The 14,531-nt window shown below is 35.1% G+C and overlaps 1 protein-coding gene across 1 annotated transcript in view; it reads right to left on the reverse strand.

Annotated features, from left to right (window-relative positions):
• Positions 1-14,158, reverse strand: part of LOC105392505 (G-protein coupled receptor dmsr-1) — a 36,202-nt gene extending 22,044 nt beyond the window's left edge. The window contains exon 1 of the mRNA XM_038117913.2: positions 13,839-14,158. The gene's annotated coding sequence lies outside the window, so the exon portion shown is untranslated. The remainder of the gene's footprint in view (positions 1-13,838) is intronic.
• Between the last annotated feature and the right edge of the window lie 373 nt (positions 14,159-14,531).

The following is a 14,531-nucleotide window of genomic DNA, read 5'->3' on the forward strand; positions in this document are numbered from 1 at the left end:
AAAAAATCATTATCAATCATAAATTAATTGTTAGTCCTGCTGCCCGAACACTTTACTTAAAATCACAATTTTCAAGAATATTTTTACCTACACAGTTTGCAATTTCATAATTACCTACTCAATAAATATCTGGCGTACCTAGCTACTGAACCACGACTAATAATATACGTAGCTACTGAATTAAAATTTACTGGAACACTAAAACAACGACGAAAATAACATATTTTTACGCAAATAATATATGAGAAGGTAGTTAAATTATTCTAAATATTTAAAAAGCTTCATGATAATGAGAATTCATGACTTATGTATGACTCAACGTTACTGCTATGAGTAGCGTTAAGAATAGTATTTTTAAATAACTTCAGCATAAATATTTTTAGCCTAGATATAAAATCTGGCGATGTGCAAGTCAGATTTATGGTTCCGTACCAATATATTTTATTATGAAAAAAACGGGCCAAGTGCGAGTTGGACTCGCGCACTGAGGGTTCGCAACACGTAAACAAACTTAACTTTGGAGTTGAAATTGTATTTTTTCAATTCTGCAATGTAATCACAATATTGACAATGACTCGTAAATTTGTAAAGTCTACTTACCTAAGATAGTTTTCCTTTTAATTTCGTCATAATGTACTATATCTGTGATTTTTTTCATAGTTTTTGGACCAATCATTGAGCTAGCAGGGGGGAGGGATTGAGTCTTACAAAAATTAGCAATTTCAAGCTTAATATTTCGTAAACCAATCACTGAATCAAAAAATGGTTTCAGCATGCCTGTAATATTTTTTAAAGACCTATTCAACGATACCCCACACCAAAATATTCATTCTTTTCTTTTCTTGTCATGGAAGGTACCCCAAAAAAAATACAATATTTTATTTAACTACTTTTACGGGGCCGTAAATTTGTATATCTAAGCGAAATAACAGCTTGATATCTTTACCCGTTTCTGAGAAAATGGGCGGTGGCAGACAGAAAGACGGACAACAAAGTGATGCTATAAGGGTTCCTTATTACTTTTTATGGTACGGAACCTTAAAAAACATCAAGTATGACTATGTAATGTTGATAATTTCATGCACACAGTCGCGAACCAATAAAGATATTTTTTTATACCTAAATAAATGAAGCACTCACAGTTTTTCTCTTTGAGTTACTTTCAAAAACAATTTCAAACGGCTAAGAGAAATCCATACACAGTAGATGAAAACTACGAAACTTTTCCAATTTTAATAAAAATAAACTATTTTTTATTGCGCGTGTTGTTTCTTGCTGCACACTGAACCTGTCTCGTAGGTACGGGCTGAGGAACAGTGAGTACAAACTTGTTAAAAAGTTTTCTGCAGATGGTTTTTTTTCTCTGTCCAAGCCAATGCTCTCGTGAAGAAAAATACGAATATGAATTCGTAAAAAAACTACGCAAGTACCAAATATAAATTCGTGAGAGGCGTGATTAACTCTCGTGATTTCATAACTGATAGTGGTGGTTATTATGTATAGCACAAACAAAAAAATCAAAAGGCTATACATATAATTCTGGTTCATTGTTCAAAGCATTTATTTAACTTTATAAAGTTCACTGTTTAGCTTTTTGAAATCATCCCAACTGTTTATAATTAAAATAAGTTTTCATTTTATTTAATTAAATTTTTAACAAATTAAAAGCCTGTCATAATAATTTTCAAATATTTCCCCTCGAAGTATGACACCAACGCAGATTGAATCTCGTCTCGAAAACTTTCAGCAGAATGTACCCTTCGCCTCTGATTACGACTTATTTAATTTCTAGAAATTTCAATAGCTACCGAAAATACACTTGAATTTTCATGAAAATGGCCGACTTAGATGTCTCCGGAGAATAGCGGGGAGCGGGCAGCGAGGCGACCACTCGCCTGTCGACTCTGTAGGAAATTGAATAATCCTTTATCAATTATTTGAAACCCGCAAAAACAAAGGAGAACTGAACTATTGAAACCGACCTCAGCGCGTGGACTGAAATAAATTTCACGGTTGTAGTCGAGTACCTTGTTCTATTTCACAAACGTGGTTGATTGGAAATACTTGTTATCCCGCAGCTAATCATTGGCTGAGCCGCTGAAAAGGTGAATCTCGCCAATGAAGTGCCGCGGGCTAGCTCAAAGCTGAATGAAAGCGACGTGAAAAACGTAATTACGTTGCGAGCTAAGGAACCCAAAAAAGGAAACAAGTATAGGTGCCCCGACTTCAGATCCACCTGTGCTGTAGACTTCGACCATTCCCTGTAAATAGGTACTTACTTATTTAAGTTTGGAAATCGTTTCAATATTATACATTTATTATGAAGTATACAATTACATAAATAGTACAGCAATAGATCACAAAATATTTGAAGGTGTATAGTATGGGGTATAATAGTATACCCAAGTAAACATTTAATTTAAATGTGTACTAAAAATACGACTTCTTCGAGTATTTTTTTTAAGTTTCTGTACAGTCATCAAAATAAAATATTTTTTTAGCGTCATTATTTTACATAAAATGACATACTTAGGCGCTCCCGATAAATAGAAAACGACCTCTTTTTGTAGAGTCGGTTAAAAAATTCAACAACATGAGTTTGTAAGTTTTAATAGTGTACGCTTAAATATTCAAACACTTAGAGTGCTTTATAACAACTTAAAAGCATGTGAAAGTGTAGAACGTACTTTTTATGTTTGATGTACCTAGATAATAAGGATGTTGCAAAAGTTGTATTGTAATCCGAAAGAAGAAACTCAACTCAGTCCGTCATTTTGAACAACAATTTCTATAAATACCTAAGTAATTAATAAAGTTACATTTTGTTAATTTTATTATTCTTTTTTGGTGTACAAATAAAGTGTATTCTATCTATCTACTTTTGAAAAGTAGAGACAAAAAAATCAACCATGGAGAAGACACATGTTTTAGCAAATAATATGTCATAGTCTGAATCACCATGCTAAGGAATCCTTATTTTCTAACACCCAGTGTAAATATAAAAATAAAGAATCGTGATCTATTGTTCATACTAAACGATCCACAAGACAAATACAGTCGCCAGCTCAACCGCAAAAATAATGTTTTTTTAGGTCACCATGTAAATTTTTCATTTTTTATTAGGATGTGGATGTATTTTTATCTGCTAACCCACTGCGCCATTAAAATGTTTCGTGTTTTGTTAATATAATTTAGGTACACTCTCCTCTATACCAGATATTATGATAGAAAAAATATATATAGTTACCTAGATACCTATAGTTTTATGCATGAAGTGTTTATTTGTCATTCTCATTAATTAGTAATCTTATGATGGTTAGCTTAGTTTTTTAAACGGTATTTTGTAATTCTTAATATATCCTACATATTATTATTTAAGTACGTGTTATTTAGAAAAAACCTTAAATTAAAATATTTATATTAAATACTGCAGTGGTAGACTGTACTTATTTTTTCGTACCTCAGGTACTTCAATAAAACTGAGTTAAAGTATTTACAGTCCCTTTACGCTGATTGGTTCGTTTTCTCGCCCAGTAAGTGGCGTTCGGAAAAGCTCTCGAAAAAGATCCAATTTATGTATAAATACAGCGTCAGCGTAACAACACAACGAGGCCGTCGAAGTGCTAATAGAATTTTATTGTCTGGTTTATACAAAAACAAGCTAAAAATATGTTAGGAAATAAGTGTTGGTATCAAGCTTGCCAATAGACCAACCGTTTGATAAAATTAATAACAAGTGGGGATTCGCTTTTACCCCCTTATAAATTTATAATGTAAATATCGCGTCGAATAAAGCTGTTCGCATATATATTTTTTATGGCTCTCTAACAGTCTAACTTCACTTACAGGTAAGTACATTGATCATAAATAATGTAAGTTAAGTATATTATAATAGTAGTATGACAAGCCTAAAAATATGACTGACATGAGATAATAACGTAAGAAGATTAAATAACTGGATAGGTTCTGAAGTTAAAAGATTCAGTAAATAGGCATTTTTATGACGTAATGTATGTATGTAGGTACGGAATCGTGACTCTCTAACTAAAGAGATTTAACAATCACACACAAATTTAGTAAAATATACGAGAGAATGAAATCTTCTGAATTCGTTGACTGGAAATATACTAAGATATAATTTTCCTACCTCTTCTACATGCATTTTCTTATTTACTATTCTGAAAGCGTCGGGTGATCCCCATTGTATATTTTCCACACAAAATATCGAGTTAACGGTGCAGTATTCCCATTTAAGGTATTTTGATTAAAACAAATAAGTACTTATTTCCTTAGGTACTGAAAGGATAAATATTATGTGGTAGATTCCCCTGTCTAAACGAAAAGGTTTGTTTTTATGTTTGTTATGTTATGACCCATTAAATGACTTAATCCTAACATAATAATATTTTGTGCTTCGTTGTTATAGATGTAAATTCAATAATCTATAATAGTAAATGTTTACTATAACGGTTAATGATATAGCAGAGTCTGCAGAGTAGACCCTTCACTTATATACCGGAGACTTAGTAGTATGGTCCCATTGGCACCCTTTCCTGCACGGTTCTCCAGCAAGATAACAAGATGAGGAATGCCTACAGTAACAGCTACATAATATTGTAAATTATATTAAACAATAATAGTGTCTGAGAGACCTGTTATGATTTTAACGGCAGCGTTATTTCTTCAGGAGATATGCGCTCCTTGGATCAACAAAGGTTGAATACAAATATACAACTCTTGTTTTCTTTGTATAAGTACGAATAACAGTTGTAATGTTGGTTGGATGGAATTCATGGAATCAATCAATTTGCGTAGCATAATAAAATTAATACTTACTCTTCCTGAATACTGAATATTGGACAGAAACAATACTTAACTTTCGAAATAATAAGTTGTAGAGAACTATTACACATTATCGCGTAGGCTCATTAATCATTAATTGGTTGACGTGCAAGTTCTATTTAACTTTATAAAAGTCAAAGATTTTTCAATTACAGTCCCCTCTAGGCACATTTCTTTTTCTTCACGACTCCCAGAGCGTCGAGTGAAATTATTGTGGATCCTATCACCATACTGAAATCTACAAAGTCTCGTGTTTTTTTACAGCAGGAATATTATTATTATGACTTACCATGTCGCGTAGGAACATTTATCGCATCCCCAATATCAAACCAATATAAATTTAATCCTACATGATGAATTATGTTGGAAAGTTAATAAATGATAATTTAGCATTAATAAATTGTTACAATTAAACGCTTCGTTGATTTATGTTATTGTGTATTTAACTAATAATGAGCAAATACGGCTATATATTTGCTGGGAAATTTAAATAAATACATGATTAGGGTAGGTTACGTAACATTCCTATTTACGCATGAAATAATTAGGTTATAATTTTATTAACGTTGAAATATAGTAGGTATAATTATTTTACTACGGAGGTATGCAGTTACGAATAGACAAAAATCGCGTAAATTCATTCACAAGTTCACTGATGGTTGTGAATTCCTTGACAGTAACACTAAATTCATGTTTTGCACTGGACCTAACCGACCTAAACCACTGATGCCAATATGTAAGTATACTTGAACACAAGAGCCGCATTTACTGCGGTTATTTAACACGGTCGCACTTTACACAGTGGCGGATTTACCTATAGGCCAAAAAGGCCAGTGCCTAGGGCGGCAGATTTAGAGGGGCGGCAAATTTAGCATTTTTTATTTTACAGATTTTTTTAATATACATTTACGTGTACACAATCTACATATAAATAAACGCACTGTCATATAATCAGTATGTACCTATATTCTTTGAATTTAGTGGCAACTGTGGCTGCTAAATCATGCTCAGAAGGGCTAGTCCGGAGCGCATTTAAGTCGTGACAAAAGTTCTACGTCGTCGCGCTCGCTCTTGAGGCTGCGCGATGTGAGTACAAGCGCGATGCACTTGCGACTTATGTCACGTCTTAAATATGCGCCCCGTGCTACTAGCCAAGATTGTCACTTTTTCATGCTGCTACAGCAATTTTTTGTAAACTCGACACAACGCTGGCGTAAATAAATGAGTGAAATCGGGAATGGCAAAACCCGGAATAGGGTGAATTTGAGACGTTGGTCAGCCAGAAATGAAGCATGTAATAGTTAAAGAGATTCTAGGCATGCAGTTATTCTTTGAAATCAATCAAAGATGTTATTACTGAAAATCCTGTAACGCGACAAGAAGCGGCGGGAATACTGTCTAATTTGGAGAAACTGGAAACGGCTGTAATGGTAGTTGTGTGGAACTTTGTCATATGTACTAAGTACTTACATCAGTGATATTTTTGGACCAAACAGTCACTTGAGTCTACCAAGAATTTGCAGTTTAATATTTCGTAAACCAGTCACTGAATAAAAAAATGGTTTGAGAAGACCTTTGATATTTTTGAAAGGGGTACACTACATAATTCCGAATTACTTTTTTACGAATATGAAAATAACGATTTTTAAAATTTCGAATTTCATAGTTCCGAATAATTCACAATCCCGAATTTTAAGTTTCCGAATAACGAAAATCACGAATAGTTTATAAACGAAATTTCAAACACCACATTTATTAAAATGACGAAAGTCAATTTTCCGAATATTATTATTTCGATGTTTCAAAAGTACGTTTTTTTATTATATCGAATTGTTAAAATTACGAATCCCGAAGTTTTAATATTCCGAAAATACAAATTCCCGAATGTTTCTTAGTTAACAAGAAATGGTTATATGAATAATGCGTATAAAAACAATATTTTTTAAGCTATATTATGTGAAACGGTCCGCTTTGTTTTTCGATATCTATGTGTAACACGCTCCTTCTCGCTTTGCTCGTCGTCGCACCTATCTTTAGGTTTAGTTCCTAAGGTTTTTAAGTTTAAACACCATAAAAATCCTAGCAATTGTTTAGCTCTAAATTTGAAACGCTCCGCTCCGCTTCGCTGCGCTCCGCTTTGTTTTTCGATATCTATGTGCACCTAACACGCTCCTCCTCGCTTTGCTCGTCGTCGCACCTATCTTTAGGTTTAGGTCCTAAGGTTTTTAAGTTTAAACACCATAAAAATCCTAGCAATTGTTTTGCTCTATATTTGAAACGCTCTGCTCCGCTTCGCTGCGCTCCGCTTTGTTTTTCGATATCTATGTGCACCTAACACGCTCCTCCTCGCTTTGCTCGTCGTCGCACCTATCTTTAGGTTTAGGTCCTAAGGTTTTTAAGTTTAAACACCATAAAAATCCTAGCAATTGTTTTGCTCTATATTTGAAACGCTCGCTCCGCTTCGCTGCGCTCCGCTTTGTTTTTTGATATCTATGTGCACCTAACACGCTCCTCCTCGCTTTGCTCGTCGTCGCACCTATCTTTAGGTTTAGGTCCTAAGGTTTTTAAGTTTAAACACCATAAAAATCCTAGCAATTGTTTTGCTCTATATTTGAAACGCTCCGCTCCGCTTCGCTGCGCTCCGCTTTGTTTTTCGATATCTATGTGCACCTAACACGCTCCTCCTCGCTTTGCTCGTCGTCGCACCTATCTTTTGGTTTTGGTTCTAAAGTTTTAAAGACGTTTATGTTTTTTTGTCAAAATCACGAATTATCATATTTCCGATCGGGATTTGACTTTTTCGTGATTATAATAAATCGGTATTTTATTTTTCGTATTTTAAAGTAATCGTATTTTTTAACATTCGTATATTTAACAATCGTAATATCAATATTCGTGATTATAATATTCGAAATTATTATTTTCGTGATTATTATAATTCGGTATTTAAAAAAATCGGTATTGCAATATTTCGTAAATTACATATTCGGGGTTATCAAATTCGGAAAAAAGTTTTTCGGAATATTTGGGTGTTCCCTTTTGAAAGACCGATACAATACCTTACACCAACGAAAAAAATCATCACCATTTTACATGTATGAAAGGTAACCAAAAATATTTTTTTTTCCAAATTTGTACAAGGTGGATCAAAAGAAGTCATCCTATGTTGATTGGCTCTAAGTTTTTTTCTAAAGGAAAAACTTCGATTCTTTTTTTTAGTAACTATGTTTATTTGAACCTTTAAAATTTTATTGGTAAAGTCTCGAAGATGATATCGGCCAAATGATTCCGTCACAATTGATTGCCCTTTTATGGCATTTCTCATCAATTCAGCGAGAACTTCGGGTGAGAGATTCTCGTTTTCGTGTCGAATGTTGACCTTAAGGGCTTCCAGAGACACGAGCTTATTCACATAAACACGGGACTTCAAAAAACACCCACAAAAACGGTCTGAGACGGTTAAATCGGGCGATATTGCAGGGAAAAATGACAGATAAAACGAAAAAAAAGGCGACCCGAAAACTGAATATACCTCAGGAATATACACAATTATTTGGCGTTCTTGGGAAGTATATCACTCCATGGCTTCTCAAATTGTTTTCTGCATTTGTCTAGTCCACCAATATCAAAACAAATTTGAAATTGGCGGCCATTTGTATAAATGAGAGCAACTTCCAATAGGGTGATTACTTTTGGCCCACCTTGTATATCTTTGCGAAATGTCAGCTTGATATTTATACCCGTTTCTGAGAAAAAGGGTGGTGACAGACAGACAGATAGACAGACCGACGAATAACAAAGTGATCCTATAAGGGTTCCTTTTTTCCTTTTGAGGTACGGAACTTTAAAAAAGATTTGATGAAACATTTGAAGTTGGTGACGGATAGACATAGAAATATCATTAAGTTCACAATCATAGTAATAACGGGATTAAACTAACGAATTGAATATCAGAAGTCAGTAGGGGCGGCAAAAATTGAATGGCCTACGGGCGGCAAATTTGTAAATCCGCCACTGACTTTACATATCGCATTGTCAAAGTAAAAATTACTGAAATTGAAAAATTAACTTACGTCACACGATACACGATAAATAAAAGGACATGTGACATCATGAGTATGACACTTATAACGACTGAACCTAAGTTAAAATGTAAGCATCGAGCTGTCAAATGTAAGTTATAGTGTGACAAACTTATCTGTTCCGTTGAGAGCGAACTAAATTGATCCATATCTCATTACTTACTAATGAATTATATATTGATATAGATTAGATGGGTTTATTAAAACCGATAATACGAATTACCACTACAGGCAAACTTAAAATCTTATAGAATGGAGAAATATTAGATATTTACGTGAGCTCTCACCGGAACAGATAAGTTTGTGGCACTGTAACCTATTTTATTTATTATTACGTTGACACTTCCGATTTTTTTAAGTTGACTGTTTATTTACATACTCTGCTTATCTCTGTTTTAGTCACGAGAGTGAAGAGCGAGCGGCACCGGCAGCGGCAGCTCCAATAAATGGCTTTGTCAATATCCGGCCGTCCTCACTACAGTCTCCAAGTGCCTACAGTAAATCCAAAATAATAGGCTCGGAAATTGGAAATGCTGACTATTTCAAGGTTTGCTATTGGAGTCAAACCTATCGTGGATTACCATACAATATAAGTACTTAATACAAGTGTGTATCTCTACTTACTTGAATTTTGTCTCGTAATTATGATATTTATCAGATAGGGATAGGAAGCGTCCGTAGTCGAGTGGGCCTCAGTGATCGTAACCGATCGCTGAGGTTAAGCAACAACTGACACAGCCATTGGATGGGTGACCAATTTCAAGTGGTGCTTTTCTGGACGCTTCCGTGCTTCGGACGGCACGTTAAGCCGTGGGTCCCGGTTGCTGCTTCGGCAGCAGTCGTTAAGCCTAGTCAGAGGCCTTCGGGCGACTTGAAAACATCTGACAGTCGGGTTGCCCACTTACCCGACAACTCTCTCAGCACAAGCTTGCTTGTGTTGGGGTCCACCAACCCGCACTTGACCAGCGTGGTGGACTAGGCCTAAGCCCTTCCTTCATTGGAAGGAGACCCGTGCCCCAGCAGTGGGGACGTAATGGGTCGTGATGATGATGATCAGATAGGGAGAAGTGTAAGGCGTTTGAAACATTTTTTGCCAAAACTGCCACGTTTCACGCCCTTTTCATGCTAATTACAAAATTTCGAACCTACTTTCCAATGCCCAGTACCGAGATTGTAGAAGCTAATGTCGTTTCAAGTCATAAGCATAACATAAAGAATCCTAGTTGCAAATAATTAATTAAGGTTACAGGATTAAACAAATATAAACGATATCTCTTTTCATATTATTCCTCAAGGTACAACATCACTTTCAATAACCTTTTGAAACTTTATAAGTTTCCGGGTAAGGGAAGATGTTAAAGTTATTATTTATGTTAAGTACCTTTCGAAACTAAGTGGTATCGTGTAAAATTGACTTTATTTAGTTGGTTACTTCGTGGAATCGGTAAAAGAGTACTTTTGCGATAACCCGCAAGTTGCTCACAAGTGAGTAGTTGCAGTGTCTTGCACCACATACCTAACTGACTAACTACACTATACTTAGGTACCTACGCAGATTTTTAGATAATCAGATTAAGTTATTATATGAATAAAGTGTTTGCCAATGAAACAATACCTAAGTTAAAATGAAAAAAGTTTACTTACTTTAAAAAAAATACCATAATTTTATATGTTCTTGATTGATCAGTAAGAATAAATCACATCAAGATCGTTAACATTCATCTATTTACAAGTTGCAAGTTTTAAGTAAAACTTTTAACTAAACGATGACGAGTATAGAATAGAACCTATTACGCCTGGATTGAAGTATTACCTGTATAAGTACTTCGTAGATAAGTACACAGCTCCACTAAAGTGGTGGTAATGGATGGAGCTGGAAGTTATAAAAGCTGCACCGTCCCGCGACTAACTTCACCGGGGTTTTAGTTCTGTGGCAAACCGCTGATATAGTGGCATACAGGGTGTCCCAAAATCGTTAAGGGAAGGAAATAAGATTTACATTTATTGACAAACTACCAATGTAATTTTTGTCTAGACAGTAAGCAGGTAAAAGTCAGTATCTGTTTTTGATTCTGTTAATTAAGTAGCTCTTTAATAGTGCACACTGCACACAGATATATTATCTGCTTCTAAATTACTATTATGTTTTTTAAAGAAAATATTATAATAAATAATAAGGCTGGTACTCCGACCCTGGACAATTGGTATAAATACAATGTTGCTGCACCATCCGGTCATCCGAGACACAGGAGTAGTAGACAACGGGACAATTTAATTACCTTGGCACTTAAAATTGGACAGACATTTAATTTATTCCTCGCAATCACGCGATTCTTATACATCTCGTGACAATTTATTGTGCAAATACTTGAAGTAGAAAAACTCATTCAATGCAATCGTCATAACTTGTATAAATCAGGTTGCGTAACTTATCCGGCAATTAAGAAACAAACCAACTGTACTGAAAACAATCACGTCCGAAGGCTGAGTTCCCAGTAGGCAAAGGGTTTCCCGCCGTCTGCGTTAGCCGCAGCTGAGTTGATTTAATAGGCAGAGTGCTCACAGTTTGCTAGTTTTACCCTCACTATTTTTCCCTCCTCGAATTTGCGGCGCAGCGTTACTACGGGAGAACTATTTGCCTACTGGGAAAGCAGCCGAAGAAGTAGCACTAAATATATATTTTCTACCATCATGACGGAATCGTGATGATTCTACAATTTTGCACGTTAATTATACATTAGGTATTCATTACAAGATACCTAATTATGACTTACACTCTAATTTTTAATTCCGCGGAATTCTGACATTTCATTAGTGATACCACTAAAAAAGCTCTTCACCGAAAAAAGGTAAAATTTGGATCCATTTAAAGGCAATATCTTTTTTAATGTTTTCATAGAGAAACAAAAATTTAAATATTTACTTGCTCAAGTGAAGTAGGTAATACAAAAATAACAAATATTTCAATACTAGCTGTTGCCACGAGCTTCGCTTCACCTTAATTAGTTTTCCCGTGGGAATTCCGCGATAAAAAGGCTACTTTTTATCGCGAAATTCCCTGGATTAACCCATAAGCTATTATGTGTTAATCCAGGGTGTCAGCTAACTCCATTCCAAATTTCATTAAAATCGGTTCAGTTGTTTTGACGTGAAGAAGTAACAAAGGTACACACATACATACTTACACATATACTCACAAACTTTCGCATTTATAATATTAAGTAAAATCACGACTCACGACCATTGTATCGAATTAATTTTAATTACTTTATTTTATTCTTTAGCATGGCATCACTTGCTACTAAATTCAGGGATAACAAACCTTTTTAATCGATTTCAAATAAAAGATTCTCAATTCGGTAAGTACATAATATGTTCGGTATATAGGTACCTATGTAAGTTTATTGGAACTGCACCATATTAACATATGACAATCCATTAAGCCTAATAAACAAATATGAAAAAAATTATTGTAAAAGTATGTTTATATGTTTGTTGGTATGTATGTTTGTACACGAATATCTCGGAAACGATTGATCCGATTGTTACTATTCTTTTTTAGAGTTCCGTACCTGAAAGGAAAAAGGGAACCCTTATTGTTGTCCGTCTGTCTGTCACCACCCTTTTTCTCAGAAACGGTTAAAGATATCAAGCTAATATTTCATATAGATGTACATAATGATGAAATTAAAAGGAAAAATATCTCAGGTAAGTAGACTTGTATGGAACCCTCAGTGCGCGAGACCAACTGGCACTTGGCCGGTTTCTTATCGTTGACCTTTCGCGTTGTGATAGTTTGTTGATTTTTATAAACGTTATGGAGCCACAACCTGGCCCTTCCCAGGAAGCGGCTCCATCTGACAGAGCACAAGAGTCAGACTTTTTCTCTCCCAGTAAGAAGCGTCCTCGTGGTTCTTTAGCGCCTAACGTAAAGACCATCATTCTAAATATTTAAAAATATAATATATAAATTTTTCCGGATACAACTGATATTTAGACTCGTATTGAAAAAAGTACCCAGCCAAAAAAGGTTTGTGATCTCTGACATGTCAAAAATTGATAACTGTCAGAATTCCGTGAGATAAAAGATTAGAGATTAGGTACCTACTGTGGGTTTCATGACTGAAACGTCAAGTTTAGCGCAAGTTGAAGCAGCGCTGTGTTCGTTTTAACTATCATTGGGGACTTAAGTTCCGGCTGAGTAACTATTGATTTCACAAAAAAAAACCTTTAACATGCAAGACTCATAAACTTATACTACATACAACGTTACTTCAGAAGAGGTATTTGTAAGCTATACTGAAAGCTGTGTTGTTTAATAAAATAATTTGTTCTGTTGAGACCGACTCTTTTTAACACAAACTCAATCTTTGTCGTGGTTTATGTATCTAAATTATTGGAAAATATTATTAGTTAAAGTTCGCTATTATGTTATCCTAGTTCAGTTAAAGATTGAAAATAGCAAGACATGACTAATTTAATGCTAATGATTAATGTATAAGATAGGTACCAGTTACTTAGTGTTCGTTTTTGTTGTGGGTGGAAAATGTTTATTTAAAACAGAAGCTCGTTTTGATCTACGAAAAATACTAAATTGTCATAATTTTTATTCAAACGCAATTTTTTACGGTTAAAAAGCGTAGGTGGTAGGTACCTACTCATGCGGACATTGAAACTTGCCAAATTCGGCAATGGAACAAAACCCTGTTGTTCTTATGCAAATTTGCCTCATCCCGTTTAAGATCCCAATTTAAAGGTTTAGGTGTGCAGATTAGACCCTGATTTGGGTATTTCCAATTTTCCTATAGGTGCTATATCTAAGTTAAATTTATATCCGGAAATGCAAGTCAACCTAAGTATCTACATAAATACCCTAGGTGAGAAAATAATTAAATTACTGACTAAACTACTTACCAGAGTATCCTGCAAGTTTTAATCAGTTCTTCGAACGCTACAACATCACTTAAACCAGCAACTAACACCGCTATCACTAAACTGACAAACTTCGTGAAAAGTTTCTTCAGATTTATTCACTCGGGACTGTCGCGATTTTCCACAGCGAGGCCGGTGTTTCAGACGACGTTTCTAGATATTTCATAATTATTTTTAGGGTTTTTTTTAGTATGTTTGAGTGCGTGGAGGTTGTTGCAAGTGAGGTAACGGTTGTCGCGAGTGTAGCGCGGGCGGGCGCGAGTGCCGGCCTGCGAGTCTGTGATAACACTGAGTTCGCGGCGGCGGAGGATCTGTGGCGCGCCGCCACCGCCGCCGCCACCACTGATAGGAACACCGTTTCAGTCAGTTTCAGTCCTCAGTCCCCTTCATAATTCAGACCACGTTGGAAATCGTAGACTCAGACCTATACAATTTATGTAGAGTGTAAAAATAAATAAATAGTAAATTGATAGATGATAAAATAGAGAGCATCAATTTATGCGTCTACTAGGTATACATATCTATTCACTAACTTGATTTCATCTGGTAACTCGAAGTCGATAAACTACCCGCCACTCCATCCAGTCGGTAGCTATACTTATTATAGTTTCTGAGTGCTTTGTCTAACTAGAAGTATCTTTGTTCAGTTTACCGCTGCCTGTATTGTAATTTGGA

The sequence above is a fragment of the Plutella xylostella genome, chromosome 10 (assembly GCF_932276165.1).
Source record: "Plutella xylostella chromosome 10, ilPluXylo3.1, whole genome shotgun sequence".
NCBI lineage: Eukaryota > Metazoa > Arthropoda > Insecta > Lepidoptera > Plutellidae > Plutella > Plutella xylostella.